Genomic DNA, 15,805 nt, shown 5'->3' with positions numbered 1-15,805 from the left:
ACAAAAAAAGACACAAAAAAACTTAAACTAATTTTAATTTGGTTTAGAGGATGGATACCCGACCCGAGCCCGACGGAACCCGAATAAATTAATTTGGCTTTTGAACCTTCTGTGTGTGTGGTCCCTCCCTCTTGTTACAAGGCTGAGCCAAGTTTGTACCCGGACCAAGACAAAATCCACTCCACACCCAGATACAGTTTGACTGCGCCTGCCTGTGCCACGCAGTTTGTTTTCAAATGAATAGCTGAGAAAACTCGGTGGCCTTTTACCCAGCATATATACCAGTCTCCCCCTCCTACTGCTACGACTACCATACTTCCCAGCAGGTCCATCATTTCCATTCTGTCTTTCGCTCGCTTCCTTTTTCTGTAATTCTGACTGGCTCTTTGAACCAAGCATGGGGCCCGGTACCATTGTAAGACATGCCTTCTTCCTTCCAAAGTTTTGTCTGTGTGTTCTTCAGTCCCATTGAGGGCTCCCCAGCCCTTTTCCAGTGTGCAGCCCCTTTGTAGCCTCCAGAAAGGCCTTCATCGCCTTGTTTTTTTCAAGCCCCCACCGCCCACCCCTTCCTTTTCTCCTCTCCCCCCTCCTCCGTCCCTCCCTTCAGAAAAAGACAGGAAGTGAATGCAGATGTCAGACCCACCTGAGCTCATTGCTCACTCTCTCTCTCTTTTCTCTCTCCCATGCGTTCTCTCTTTCTCCTTTTTTTTTTATCCTCTAGACCCCCATGGCTGAAGCAGTTGCTACATAACACACCGAACACATTGGCATACTGAACCTCACAGTGGAGGCTGTCCATCACAATAGCAGCATGCTTGTTTGTTGTCTCTCTCTGTTGCCTTGCTGTTTAAACCTGTACTAGTCTATGACGCTACAGCACTCGAGCAGGTAAACAGTCTTTGTCTTCAGTCTGTGCCTTCAAGTTTTTGTAAGAGAGGAACATGTGGATTTGCCTTTGTGGATGAACTATTTAATCTGTCAGTTTCACAAGCGTGCAGCTCCCCATGGATCATAAAATATTTCTTTATTTTTCTGTTTGTTTGTTAAGGAGGTAATCAGACACTAAGGATTCTACCTCAATCAGCGCCTGTCTACCAAAGGAAAGAGGATGCCCACAGCAGAGCCGTTACTGGAGGGTAAGAAAAACAGAGAAACAACCCTCTCAGCCAGGATAATTCCCTGTTCAGTTGGCAATGCCATGCAACCACTGGGCCTCCTAAAACCCATCAGAGTGTGTGTGCACTGCGGGACATATCCACTGCCTGGCACCACCCACAATCCTTCCGGAGAAGAGTACGGGACAGTACCGGGACTGCCCCAAGGATCAGGGCAGGAGGGCACGCTGCCTGGTGCAGACACATGATGGGCGTCTGGCTCCTGTCACGGTGCCCACTGCCTGGGCAGGGCATGGGAAGGGGCTGGCACAGAGCACTGGCAACTGGTAAAGTTGGCACAGGGGGCACATAGCATTCTTTCACATGTCATTGTGGCATTCAGAAGGGGCGATTTTTTGGCAGGAGCCTCTGGTCCTGCTTCTGTTGTCGTTTCAGGCAGTCCCCGGTTCCCCAAACTGCAAATGAGCCTTGAATTTAGTACGCAGTCTTTCAGCAATGTGTTGCCATGACTTCTAATAAAGGGGAGGACAGCCAGGTCAACAAGACTTTTGTATAACAGAGCTTTAATTGAAGGGCAAAGTCAACAGAATTTCACTGCTAATTGCCATCTCTGTACCGCTATCCACCCCTACCCCCAAAGAGACTGGCAGTAGATATGAGCCATGTGTTTGCCCTCAGTGACAAAACAGGATCAATCAATCAATCAACCTGATTGGGTGCCCCGGAATACAAAGAAAGACACGCTGCAGAACAGCGTGGGAAGTCTCCAAGACATGTTGCACTTGGAAACCCCAAATAAGCTGCATCCAATACACTCCTAAATGCGCTATGAACTTCCCTCTTATAAATCATTATGCTGACAACAAGGGAAAAAAAATGCTACTGTGTTCTTGTTGATACGACTGATAATTTGACTCCCTTCTGAATCATTCCATGTTTGTGCCTTCTTTCACCACAACACCTGAGCTATCCCATGAGACATTGCTGCTTCTGCTGCTATAAAGGTAAGCATTGTGCTGTCTAGTGTAAAATAAATAAAGGCAGTGGACAGCAAGATGAGGTGGGGGTTGCAGAATGCCAAGGATGGGTGTGAGGAGAGAGAAGAAGAGAGAAAGAAAGATTGTGTACATTTGTGTGTGTGTGTGTGTGTGTGTGTGTGTGTGTGTGTGTGTGTGTGTGTTTGTCAAAAAAAGAGAGAGTAAGAAAAAGAAAAAGTGGGAGCGAGACAGGGAGTGTGGGCATGTGTGTGTGTGAGCACTGGTACAGAGATGGATCACCAGCGCTTGTATCTTCTCTGCGGCCATGCCTAGCAGCACGTCAGCGGCAGCCTCCATTTACATTAGGGAGATTTAAGCTGTCTCAGGCAATGGTGACAAGTCAAGGTGTTTCACTTTAATTACACTGGGCAAGGTCACCCCCTAGCTGGCTCACCCTCACACAGGAAGAAAAGGAGGAGGACAACAACGAGGAGGTGATGGTGGGGTGGGGGGAGACGGGTGAGCTTACGCCTGTATTTACATTCTCATTTTCAGCCCCCCACCCATCCCAACCCGCCATCATTTAATACGCCGCCACACTGACACAACGTGCAAAGTACGATATGCACGTGCACACACACACACACACACACACACACACACACACACACACAGAGTGGAGGCTCACGTAAAAAAAAAGGTGGCCATGGATTTATAGTAGAATTCTACTATTCTGAAGATAATATACATAAAAGCGTGCACACACACACACACACACACACACACACAGTACACAAATAATACATTTTTTCAACATTCACAATCAGAATACAAGCATACACAAACAACCACACCAAGGCACACCCGTTTGTTCCAAATAATCCCTAGTGACAAAATAAACGCCACAGTGTATGAGGTTATAGCCTTAATAGCCCATACGCCATTGAGGTGACATAGTGTATTACACACCCTTAATATGACACCTATTGCCTACTGTGCTTTAAGCCAGTCTCAGGCCTTTTTTCACTTTACCTCTCCACTCTAGCTTGTCTGTCCCGGGGCCATGGTGTTGTACAGTGGAACCGACAGGTCGGGAGTTCACAGGGTGCCTTTATGGTGCGAGTTAACCCAGTCCTGAGAGGCCCACAGAGGCTGGCTATATGACAGGAAGGAAAAAGAATCACAGTCAGGCAGGGTAAAAATGAGAATTTTCTTCACCTAGTATCTGTCTATGTCTTTTTTTGTACTTGTGGTCAAATTTATTAAATGTATATTATATTTATTCCACTCCCGCTAACTTTATGTCTCCTTTCTAGTTTACTATATGTATACATACAGTAAAACAGTTTTTTTATTTTCTTACTTCAGAATACTATACTACTATAATAATGTGTTTTCTCTGGGTGACAATAAATGCATTCATATAAATCAGACTATCATCTAAAAGGGGTTTTATTCATCTGCACCCATATCAGTACACTTTTGTACTAATAAGCAGTAATAGTTCTCATATGAGTGCCAATGACCACAAAAATATGTACTCATTAGTAGCCTACTCTTATCTGTCAACGTTAAACTTTGAATGAGCGTGCTTTCTCTAATTTCACAAACGTCTTATTTTGAGGCAGATGTATAGATGTGTGTGTGGCTTAACAGACTCGTATTGAAGATTTTTATAAATGAACAAAAGAACACATTGACATGTTAAGTGGATTCGTAATACTTTTCTTTTTTTACAAAAATTAGCAACATTTTATTCTAGAAAACACATTCTATACGCCTCTGTCTGTAAGTCCACACATGCTCTTAACCCTCTTCTCATTTGCGTGCGTTTTCCACAGAGATTTGATGTCAGGCTGTCAGTTTAAAGCAGCCTTACCTTTCTTATCAGCATCACAGCTTTACCCGTGAAAACTGCAGTCATTTAAAAAAATAGAAGAGGCAGGAGGGTGGGAGTGAATGAGAGAAAGAGGAAAAAAAGAAGAGAGAGAGGAGGGGAGAGGGAGAGAAAAAAGGAAGTGCCTTCAGGGGAAGTTATTAAAGAAGGTGCAAGCTGGCTGGCTTGGCAGCAGTTCAAAGGGGGTGGGATCCCCTTGCCTCCCTGCACCCAAATGGCAGTTGCTGGCACCACCGCTAAACACACAATGCCTTGTGGCAAAACTGTGTCTTTCATTGACAGATGAGTTGGGCGAGGAAAGGAAGGAGGGAGGAGGGAACACAAAATGCTGCTATTCGCTCTCTTTTTTGTGGTGAAAAAAAAAAAAAGACTTAACCTGAAAGAGGTGTTAGCCCCCTAACCAGTAGTGAAAGGCAGAGCTGCACTCTCTCTCTCTCGCTCTCTCTCTCTCACACACACACACACACACACACACACACACACACACACACACACACAATGAAAATGTGGTTGTAGCCATTGGTGGAAGCATTAGTGTGGGAAGGTTTAAATAAGTACATATGAGAGGGAACAGTCCGTCATTCTGTTATCATCATACCTGGCTAAAGATACAAATAATTAAAAAAAAAATTAAAATAAAGGAAAGAAGGATGCAGCTGAGATTCAACGCAGGTTTCATCTTTACAATGATCTGCTTTAGCTTGGTTGTGTTAAACTGCACTGTTTGAGGGTGCTGCTTAAATTATATACATTACATTTATTTAAAAAATGTAAAAAAAATTAAAAAAAAACATATATTCAGGTTTTTTTTTTCCCCTCTGCTACTTCAAGTAGATTTGACTCCACACTTCATGGCAGACGCAAGGTTAACAGATTTTATTGGATACAAGCCCTTGAGCTTCAGTCAATACTGCTGGTCAATAGTTCTTATTAATAAATGGATTTCAAAGGATATATTTTATTCATCTGAATGAAAAACGTGCAGTTGAAGCGTGCCACTAAGCTAAGCAATGCTAATAATATATAAACATACTGTACATATGTGACAGGGGGCTTTGGTTCTGGTAAATACTCGCCACCTGACAGATGTAAAATGCAGTAGTGCCCCTTCGGAGAATGAGGGGTGATCATCTACTATATCAGAATACAGAAAGCCAAAGAGGTGCATTTGTAACCATGAGCACACGTCTACGTCAACTAGCCACACATACTGTACACAGACACACACAACACTACTCGCCGGCACCCGTAGTTTCACTATCTCTTTCACATGACCACACAAACACGTATGGAGAACACACGTATGAACAACTGCACACACCGTCAGGCCAGCTTATAGTTAGATTTATGCATACATATATAATCAGCAGCCTATATGGCAGCCCTGACCCTGCAGGTCTAGAGCAAGGCCATAGAGATGCATCTGAAAACTCTAAACTCCAAAGACATTAATAACAACCTGTCCCATCAACCACTGCAGGAGCTCAGGGAAGGCACAAGAGGGTCAGATGGTTGGATGAAGAGATGGATGAATTAAGCTGTAGATAAGGAGTCTTATAACATGCCAACAATCAGCCAGTTCAACATACTATAAGAGAGATGACACTATCTGTGTTGGGAATAAAATATTGGTGTTGTGATATCGTTTATTTTCCGAGTGGTTAGTAATTAAAATGAATGAATGCCAGATTACATTTTTAAAATTAATGTATACAGTATATAAGCAGATTTCAGTTTCACAGTCATCTTATCTTTTTTTTGGGATAAATTGTTGCACAAAATTCTCAAACAAAACATGTAGTACTCAGAGGCTGGGCCATGAAGGCTTACTCAGCATTTATTGGCCGCATCTAATCTCCCACGGACCAACTGTTTGTGCTCCACCTCTGGTTTTTCCCTGCAGTGCCCAACGGTGGCCAAAGAGGCATAAGAGACTGTAAAGCTGTGGCTTACCAGCTGGCTACCCAGTGGTCCTTGTAGAGAGTACTACCAGGTTTGGCAGCGGGAAAATGCTCTAATATGGTGAAACAAGCACAGAACCTCCACTGTACACTGTGGTTCTCTATACAGAAATGTCAAAATAGTCCATCTCTGGGGGTGGATGCATTTGCACAAGTGATACAAGTCTGCTAAACAGGCTTGTATCACAAAGTATGATGCCAGATGGTTTTTCTCTACTGCTTTGCAGGAATGATAGGGGGAGAATTAGGCTCTGCTGTGTAAGCCAATAAAACAAAACATATTGTAATTCTAGTTCTATCATCAAAGGCAGAGACCCCTCTAATAAGTGATCTGGCTGTTCCACTAATGATCACAGAACTAGAGCTACAATATGTAACAATCTTTTATGTGCATCTTCACAACTCAGTCATCATTACAATACGACACTCTGAGATGATCCAGTTATGCATGTTGTATGTATGCTTTCATTGTTTACTCTGTTTCGATTATATGTCATGCAATGGTGGGTTTATGTCCCACGTAAGTGAAAAGACAAATATTCCAATGGGGTACACAATAAAATTGTTTTATATTGCAATACAATGTGACACTGCGCCATCTGTTTGTAAGGTAGCACAGTAAACATCATAGATATGCAAAAAAAAAAAAAAACAGCAGGCAACAACAGATTCTTCACAATATAATGGTATCGACTTATATTGCACATGAATAGGTCAGGGCAGAAATATATTTTGATCTACTCTTTTCAATAATTCTGGATAACATCGTAGTCCTAATTCGAGAAACTGAACTAGGCCACACAATGGCACACAGTTTCTGCCCCTTGAGTGTTGAGGGTGTCTGCATATTCTCTCCCTGTCTGTGTGAAACAGAGACAGTTGTCAAGCCGTGGCCAACTCAGTCACGCTGCCACTGAGCTCCAAACAATGACCTGAATGTAATGACAGATGACACATAGGGTGTGTGGATGCAGCACAAGGACAGAAACCAAACTCCATCTGTTACTCTGCCATATAAGCGGAAGATGGACGGAAGATTTTTTTTCCAAGAGAAACACGCGACACTGTTTACATCTGTGGGGACACATACAGCACATTTCCTTTTAATTAATGACATTTTTTTTTTCAAATGATCGTGAGTTTAATGTTGTAACTTCAATGACAGATTGCATGCTCTTATGTGGGTTAACTTTTTTTTAAAAAACCTTCAAAAACCAATAAGATGAACACTAAAATGCACTAAAAACAGAGACGGGAACATACATACATGCCCACACACATGCATACAAAACGCATAGTCAGAAAACACGCACACAACAATGAACTCTGACCAACTTGAATTGACATTTGAGCTGTAATTATTAGTTTATTAATCGATTAGTTGATTGACAGAAAATCAACAGCTATGTTGAGAATTGAATGTATTTTATGTGTTCAACTGTTTTCAGCTTCTTCAAATTGAAGATTTGCTAGTTAGATAGCAAACTGAATACCTTTGGCGTTTGGACTGGTCCTACAAAATAAGCAATTTGACAACGTAACCTTTGGATCTGGGAAATTGAGATGAGCATGTTACTCTTTTCTGTCATTTTATAGACTAAAATATTAATTGATTAATCAAGGTGCTGTAATAATCAGCAGATTTATCAATAATGAAGATCATCATTAGTTTCAGCATCCATCCATGTAATGAATGTGTGGCCCACCTTGTTAATTCTGTCTTAATATTTGACTTTTTATAAAAGGGATCAAGAGATTGAGAGTAGACAATACAATATGTGTGCACATACTTGCATTTGTGTAGGTCCTACCCTAAAGACCTGTCATGAGTGAGGGATTTTAGCCAAATTGTCCGAGATGAGAAGCTTTTCACAGCGAGCACAGCTCCCAGTGCATGAGGCTGGGAGTGAGGCTAACAGTGGCAGTTTTAAATGTATTTTCTACAACACTTTCTCAATTAAAGGCCCTTTTTACACATTGCGCTCTGCTAATAACATAATGGTGAGTAGAATGTCATTGAGTGGTGTAATGTACCTAAATCTTTCCCTAGCATTTTTAATGCTTTCATAATTGGAGCCCACTTTGGAACATAGTGGTACACGGGAGGCAGTGGTGGAAAGGCAGAGAGAAATCATTTGTAAAGATGTCCGCGCTGGAAATAATAACTAGTCTTGGTGCTAATGTAGGGCTCTTTGCAAAAGGGGAGAAAAAAAAAAAACATGCTGCTAATTGAGTTTGCCTGAAAAAAGACATTTAAAACTCATCATTTCATTTTACAGTCCTTTTTGTGGCACATTGTTTTTAGAAAGGGGAATGGGAACACTAGTGGTGTTTCACATCCATTTGGAGGTTAATGGTCAAGTTTCAGGCTTTTAAATGTGCTAAAAACTACACTAAAAGGATTTATTTTAATTAATTGCAAAGTGTGAGCTTTTTTCCTCCAATACTCATGAACTCTTGCCATTCAAAACATACCTACAGAAATTGCTCCGCTTCTGCAAGATAAATACCAGTTTAGTCTTGTTTGCTTGCAATAAGAGTAATATGATCATTTTGCCAAAACATTTAGCCTGTATTTAAAGTTATTTCTGAGTAATCAACACATAAATCTCGGCTAAATGAGCTGAATCTGCTTAGACCTTTGCAACAGAAACATCTCACTTTTTACTTCTCATTTCTTTCTGTTCTTTGTTTCCTTGAAGAAAAAAGGTGTTTGAAGTGGACTTCCTCTGATTTCTGAGTCAATCCTGAGACTATACATTACCTTTCTAACACAATGACCCCTAGCCCTGTCTAAACACAGACCTTAATGACTCATGGTTGGTGGGCACACTCCTTGGTTATAGGGCTCCGCAGGCAGTGGCCGGGGCAAGGAGAGGACACTAGGCACCAGGATTGAGTGGACTCCACACAGACATTAGTACCCTTGCTTCTGGGTTGTATTGCATCAATGTCAATGGGTAAAAACATGTCCTCGATCTTCTAAACCACACCCTGAGGGATGAGAAAAGCACCAGCAGACCCCTTATCTATCAAAAGATAATGGCCAAAGTCAAATCAGTCTTTCTCTGAAAGCACTCAGCTGTTGCGCCACGGCAGGATGTGGCAAGTCGTACAAATTAGCCGAGACATCGTTACTCGTAGATAAGCTATTGTCCTCAAACAGCACTACATCCTTTTTAGTCTTCCCTGCTTTTTTCCACTAAAGAATGGGAGGCCTCCTGCAAAAATATCCTCTCTATGAAATGAAACGAGGAAAAGGGAGCTCGGGGTGAGGGAGCAGGGAAATCATTTACGGTAGCATGATGAAGTGTCCGTTTCTCCTGGCAACAAACAACTTAACAGGTGCCTTAAGAGAAGGAGTTGTCCTATAATCGTAAAAGCTTTTTTGATCATTTAACCCGCACACCCAATCAATCAGCAGAGGAAGCAGACACACAAGCGCACACACACACATACACACACACACACACACACACACACACACACACACACACACACACACACACACACACACACACACACAGAAACTACACAGTACATGAGCAAGTATATTACCCAAAAGATTAACAGATCAGAGAGAAACTGGGGAAGGTTGAAATATAAGTGGAGAAGATTTATAGTAGGTACATTGGCAGCAAGGTTTCACAGTGACCAGGGCTCTATACATGGGCGATTTTAGACCCTTTTTAGGGGGGCTCAAGCCCCCTAAAAATTCTAAAAAAATCAATTTTAGTGCTTCAAGTGAGAGTTTGTGAATTTGTCTGTTAGTGACAGAGGACAAAATTTACTATTAACAGAAACACAGTGTTGGCCAATCAGAGGTGGTTGTGCCAGACTCCCGCCTTTTGCTCAGTCTCGCTCTATCTAATCTGTCAGAGGGAGAGCAGGAGTGCGGTTGTGAAGTTTAACGTTGGCAGTCCCCAGAGAAGAAATTGGTAATTTCACGGCGCAGATTAGAACCCAAATTGAAATGTAAGCAACTGAAATTGATGACATTTTGAACATTGTGTCAAATTGGTTATTACTGTGACTTATTAAATGTCAGGTTTAGTTCCATCCTAGTGTTAATAGTGTCAAAAAAAGTTAGCTGACATTGTTTTTCAGTAGTTAGCTCAGAGATTATCAGATAATGAAATTACTGATTTAGCAGGAGGGGGAGGGGGGGGTTAACACTTTTGCAAGGCACTGTATCCGTGTCACATTCTCATTAGGGGCTGAGCCCCCCTAAAGGTCTGATCCTAGAATCGCCCCTGGCTCTATATCCAGTAATATATCCTTTTCTGTTACTTCAGTGAGAGTAAATGTATTTTGAAATATAATTTCTCAGGTACTCCACTATATGTGTGCCACATGCAGTATAAAAACACTGATATTCCTTTAAAACAACCGTAAATCAAGGTTTCTATGGGTGATTTATGCTTACTCCAAGTAGCAGAGTGACACTAAATATACATAGGAGGAGGAGGAGGAGTCGCAGGAGTTTTGACAGATGAGCCCTGAGAATGGCACAGAACCTCACCAGCTGGTAGTGGACCTGGCGCCAACTGCCCATCTAGGCTGGCAGCTTGCTCTAACATGCCAGTCGAGACCTGTGAGGGCTCAGCTCATGACCAGTATCATGCCAGAGGGTATCAGATGCCAAACCTTCACAGTAGGCTCTCAGATGGAACAACTGAGGCATTAAATGTAATGAGAAGGAACTAAATGTAATTCAATAGACAGTTTTACTAGAACTAATACAAATGAGCAGAAAGGCAATTTGGCAGTTTGTACCATTTTTAAGATGAAAATGAATCAAAAGAGGATTGTTGTGTAAATGTTGAAAATGTGGTAAATACTAATCATTTCAGTTAATCATCTGTAACCTTTCCCCACTGCTCTAGTCAAGTTAAATACAATTATATCTCAGTCCATTAACAATGAAAAGAAAAGCTCTACTTTGTGTAACTTCCAGTCTTTTCTGAAGTGGATTAAAGGTTTCACAGAATCTTTCTCCACTCTCCTGTCTCTACATTAAACTAGAGCCACCAACAATTAATCTATTGATAAATTAATCGCCAACTATTTTGATAATCGATTAATCGGTTTGAGTAATTTTTTTAAGAAAAATAAGCATACATTCTCTGATTCCAGCTTCTTAAATGTGAATATTTTCTAGTTCCTTGACTCCTCTATGACAATGAACTGAATATCTTTGAGTTGTCGACAAAACAAGAAAGAAAGAAGAAGAAAATTTGAGGACGTCATTTTGGGCTTTGGAAAACAGTAATGGACATTTTTTACTTTGTTCTGACAGCCCTACAATAAAAATGTACATTTAACAATTTCTGCTAGAAATCCCTGTCTGAAGTAAATTCCATACAACTCTTATAACACAGACATGTGTCAAAACATTAGTGGGAGCTGAAAGACATGGCATACGATTGCACTTTTGCACACAGTTTCAATTAAGAGAGAGTAACATACAGTATTTAATCGGGTTGTGCGATAAAGTATTATAATCTTTGTGTAAAGGGAGTTGGGCTAACCTATAATAAGCCTTTCATCGGGTAATTGTAGCAGGTACATAGAAAAATAAGTATATTAGGTAAAGCATTCAGTTGGATCTGGATTTTTAGGCCATCAAATTTTGTTGAACAAACCCATGACCAAAATAAATAAAATGGCAATTATATAATGAATAACTAGTACTACTTTAATAGTATGTAATTACTTTTTACATTTTAAAAACTCAACAGAAAACCTTTTCAGGGTCATCTTTAAAGAAGCTGCAGACATCGTGCAAACATATAAACTCACGCTGGCAGAGATGCCAACTGAACTCCAGCTACACATGGAAAAGACAGACTGATCAAGTGTAGAGAGCAGCAGAGAAAAACAGAGACATAGAAAAAGAGGATGGGAGATCCAGAGACTTGTCAGTCATGGCAAGGAACACTGACAAGCCAACTCTGTGGATAATGTTTCTGTCACTGAGCGCTCTAATCACAGTGATCTTACTCAAAACCAATCCCCTCGCATCTGCACACTTGCAAGGGGCTGGGATGTTTACAGCAAACAGCTGAAAGAAGCGTACAACAAGAGGGTGTCAAGGCAGGCAGACCCACTCAGTGTCGCACATGGAGTACAAAATGCAGGAGAAGACAGAGAGAAGCAGAGAGACAAGGAAGAGGTAGAGTGTGCACCAAAGAGAAAGACAGAAAGAAGGAAAGACGGAAAGAAAGAAAGAAAGAAAGAAAGAAAGAAAGAGAGAAGGAAAGAAAGAAAGAAAGAAAGAAAGAAAGAAAGACTGCAGTTTTAAACACACCCGACCAGGTAGTGCCTGTCAGAACACATTGCCATCCTCTAATTGGGTCATTTTTGATACCCCATACCACACGGTGCCAGCGTATTGATGGGGAGGTGTCAGGGTGCCAAGAGCCTGGGAGGCCTCACTGGCACCGAATCAAAGCAGGCACAAACGCTGCCCGCAGACAATCTGGCAAGCCCGAGCACAAACAGGCGCAAGAACATCCAAAAACATGGCCCCACAGCTCCCGCCTGTACCACCGGGGCGTAATTGGTACATGGGCATTCCGGCACGTTTTCAAAGGAGGGAACTTAATCCACATGTGTACTATGAAATTGGCTATTTTGTACCCAGCCCCCCCTCCTCTCTTGCTCTCTTTCTCGCCCTCCCCCAGTTTGCAACCCTATCAGCGATTTAGCACTCCGAATACGTCTTGTTTTTCCTCACATCCTCTCAGTCAACTAACAACTGCCACTCAATCTTTCTCTCTGAAATCGCCCCAGGTTTGACCACGACGTCTTAGGCTGTGAAGGCGGACAAGGATGCCTAATCTTAACTCGGTGCTCAGCTTGATAAGATTTCTCTCGTTTGAGTTTGTTTGTGGTTGTGTTTGCGCCTATGCGTGTGTGTGTGTGTGTCGGTATGTTTGTATGTGCTGTAAGTAAGCAGATCTGGAGAGCCTAAAACAAATTTAATTTGTTCGTTATGTGCTTGCATACAAAGCTGGAGTTGGGTTTAAGGGTGTGGGTTGTGGATTGATGCATACAGTAGCATGTGGGTGAGCCAAAGCAAGCACATCCCACTCTTCTCCTTAGACTCAGAATCTTGAAATCTAAATACTCCCAAACAGTAACATCCTCTCATGTGTGTCTTGTGTCTGTACATTCCTACGTTGAAGAACGCTGTCGCATTTCCTCTTCCTTTGTGTGGTGGAGTGTGCCTTCCAGCCAGCCTGGCACTGACTGGAGGAAACCGACTCCAGCTGCTTTCTGACCGAAGGGAACTTGTTTAATTAACCACGCTTTGGTTCCAATAAATAGCGTTGGTTTCGCCCCCAGCTGTTGACCAGTCTGCGGCACCCCGGGGCTCTGATGGGGATTGGCATATCACCCCTGGTCCGGTCCGATCCATGTTTGCCAGACAAAGATGGACTCTGCCTGTCATGCCAGGATGTATCACGCTTGAGCCCTCCTTCATGAATTAAACATGAGATCTGGAGGAGTTCTTTTAAAAAAGGAAAAAGACCCAGAGGATGTTTCTCTGCTCAGATTCACCCACGCTGCTTTTCTTTCCGTTTTTTTTCTTCCTATGACTCGGACTCACTCAGACACGGAAAAAAAGGAAGAATGGGGAGAAGGTATAAACAGGTGCAGAGGTGAATTAGAAAACAGTGCCCTCAAAGACTTTCTCAAGTGTTTGTGAGTACTTGTGTGTGGGCAATCCATGGTGGCCTGAAAGAGCACTTCAAAGAGCCTTCTGAGGGTTGTCTGGCCGTTTCCATGTGCTTTTGGGGTAGCACTCATATGTACGAAATGAACTCGGCTTTTAAGCATTACTCATCCTGTGTTAGGACTATAGCTTTGGTGCAGGTGGCTTAGTAAACAGAAAGTTTCAAGTTTCCTTGAAAATGTGTTTGTCTTTAAATTGCATATGAGACAATCAAAATGGTCTTACTTTCCTATTATCAGCATTCACTATTATTATCGGCATATTTAGAATACAAATTAAACTCGCAATTTAAACGTATATTGAACAATATTTGAACTGCTCATTTGCCTTAAAGCTATCATATTTTTAAACACAGAGCACTGCAAGGTTGTGCATGCATTTGACTCTTTCGCAATACATGTATGCAGACGCATGTAAACACCACATCACAACAACACCACTCTAACTGGTCGCCACTGAAGCCAACACGGAAAAAAAGTGAGATTTGACCCATGCAACTCACTTAGAGAAGATTTTCTAGCTTGAAATGATCTCAAACTAAAGGCAATGCTGTTATAATTGGTGGAACTAAAATAAAATTGTCATCATCATACATACTGTTACTTCTTAGTGCAAAATCTCAACAGTGTTAATTGTTCTGTCAGTGGGTTTCCACTCTTTTCCCACCCTGATCCTAAAAAAAAAAACAGGCTTAGCATGAGAAGTCGAATGCCAAAGTGACATTCTGAGAGGTAGTGTCACCACCCAGCCACGGTCTCTCTAAATCTAGAGAGAGCTTGAGTGCCACCAAGAGAGCTAATTTCACCAGCATCTGGATGACAAGTCATACATCAGCAAGCTCAATTGTCACCTTTACAAGTTGTCATGTGTCTTGTGCCCTTGATGCCATGATAATGCACACTGGAAGGGTGTCATGTCATCACCTGGCTGTAACAAATCACGTGTGAACACAGCAAACAGAGAAAGCATATTAACGCCCAAGAGCAAACGAAACCAATGTGTCTCTTTATATCCATACAGTATATGGTTTTAGTTTTTCTTACATGCACAACTCCCGCAAGAGCACTGTTATTTTTAAAGATCTTTGAATCAAAGCAGGATTGGCTTTTTCTGCTACAGTCTATTGCCCAAGTCATGCAGCCTCCAACCCTCATCCCCTATACACCTCCCCTTGTCATTTTTTTCCCCTGCGAGTCCAAGGTAGAGTCCACGGGAGCCCCATTTGCCGTGACATATGGCGAACAAGGCAGGCACTGCGAGCGAGTGGCCCTGTCTGGAGCTGTGACTTAGTATCGTCCCTCAGTGCCTCTGGCAGCACAGGGACAGAGGGATGAAGGGGATGTAGGAAGAGGGAGAGAGGAGGTAGAGAGACAGAGGAAGGGTGGGAGTTGGGGCAGATGGGGGATTCATGCAGGAGTTTTCGCCCTGGAGACACACTGGCAGTCCTAAGATTAGAGGGGTAATCAATCTCAGCGTGGAGCCGGCCAATCCCACCGCCCCACGGCCTGGCAACCTGGCCTCCTCAGGTGGGGGCAGGGCTGCGGGGGTGCAAAGGAACACCGACAGGACGGACGGAGAGGAGAGAGAGAGAGATGAGGAGAAAGAATATGCTTTATTAAGAGTCATTTGTCCTTTAACAAGCCTTGGTGCTGGACAGGTGATGAAGCATAGCACCACAAACACATGATTACTGTCATCGTTGTTTACTGGCTTAGCTGCCTCTGTCACCTCACTAGGGAAACCTTGTTTTGGGCTCTCCTACTAACACACACACACACACACACACACACACACACACACACACACACACACGGAGCAGTGCAGCACCACTCTTAGTCATAGTTAGGGCTGTGCTGATCCAACAGTCAGTATCTGTCTCAGTCCAATTCGTGGACCCGTTATCAGAAAAAAATGACGGTCAAAATAAACAAACTTTTAAACTTTTAAAAATATCCACTTAAACATCTTCTAAATATTTCTATAGGCACTCTTTGTGCAAACAACCGCAATGAGCACTAGCAACATGTCATGTGTTAACAACAGTAGCCACAGCAGCCGTCAATATGTCAGCGATGCTATTTTATTCTAAAGGAAAGGGGGAAAAGCATGACAGA

The 15,805-nt window shown here is 42.4% G+C and overlaps 1 long non-coding RNA gene across 1 annotated transcript in view; it reads right to left on the bottom strand.

Moving 5' to 3' along the window:
• The window catches only part of LOC116060937, a 198,029-nt gene that overhangs the window by 109,004 nt on the left and 73,220 nt on the right, over positions 1–15,805 (bottom strand). The window contains exon 2 of the long non-coding RNA XR_004107625.2: positions 3,125–3,248. This is a non-coding gene — a long non-coding RNA (uncharacterized LOC116060937). The remainder of the gene's footprint in view (positions 1–3,124; positions 3,249–15,805) is intronic.

Source organism: Sander lucioperca, chromosome 10 (assembly GCF_008315115.2).
Source record: "Sander lucioperca isolate FBNREF2018 chromosome 10, SLUC_FBN_1.2, whole genome shotgun sequence".
Lineage (NCBI taxonomy): Eukaryota > Metazoa > Chordata > Actinopteri > Perciformes > Percidae > Sander > Sander lucioperca.
This window is presented reverse-complemented; position numbering and strand designations above follow the sequence as displayed.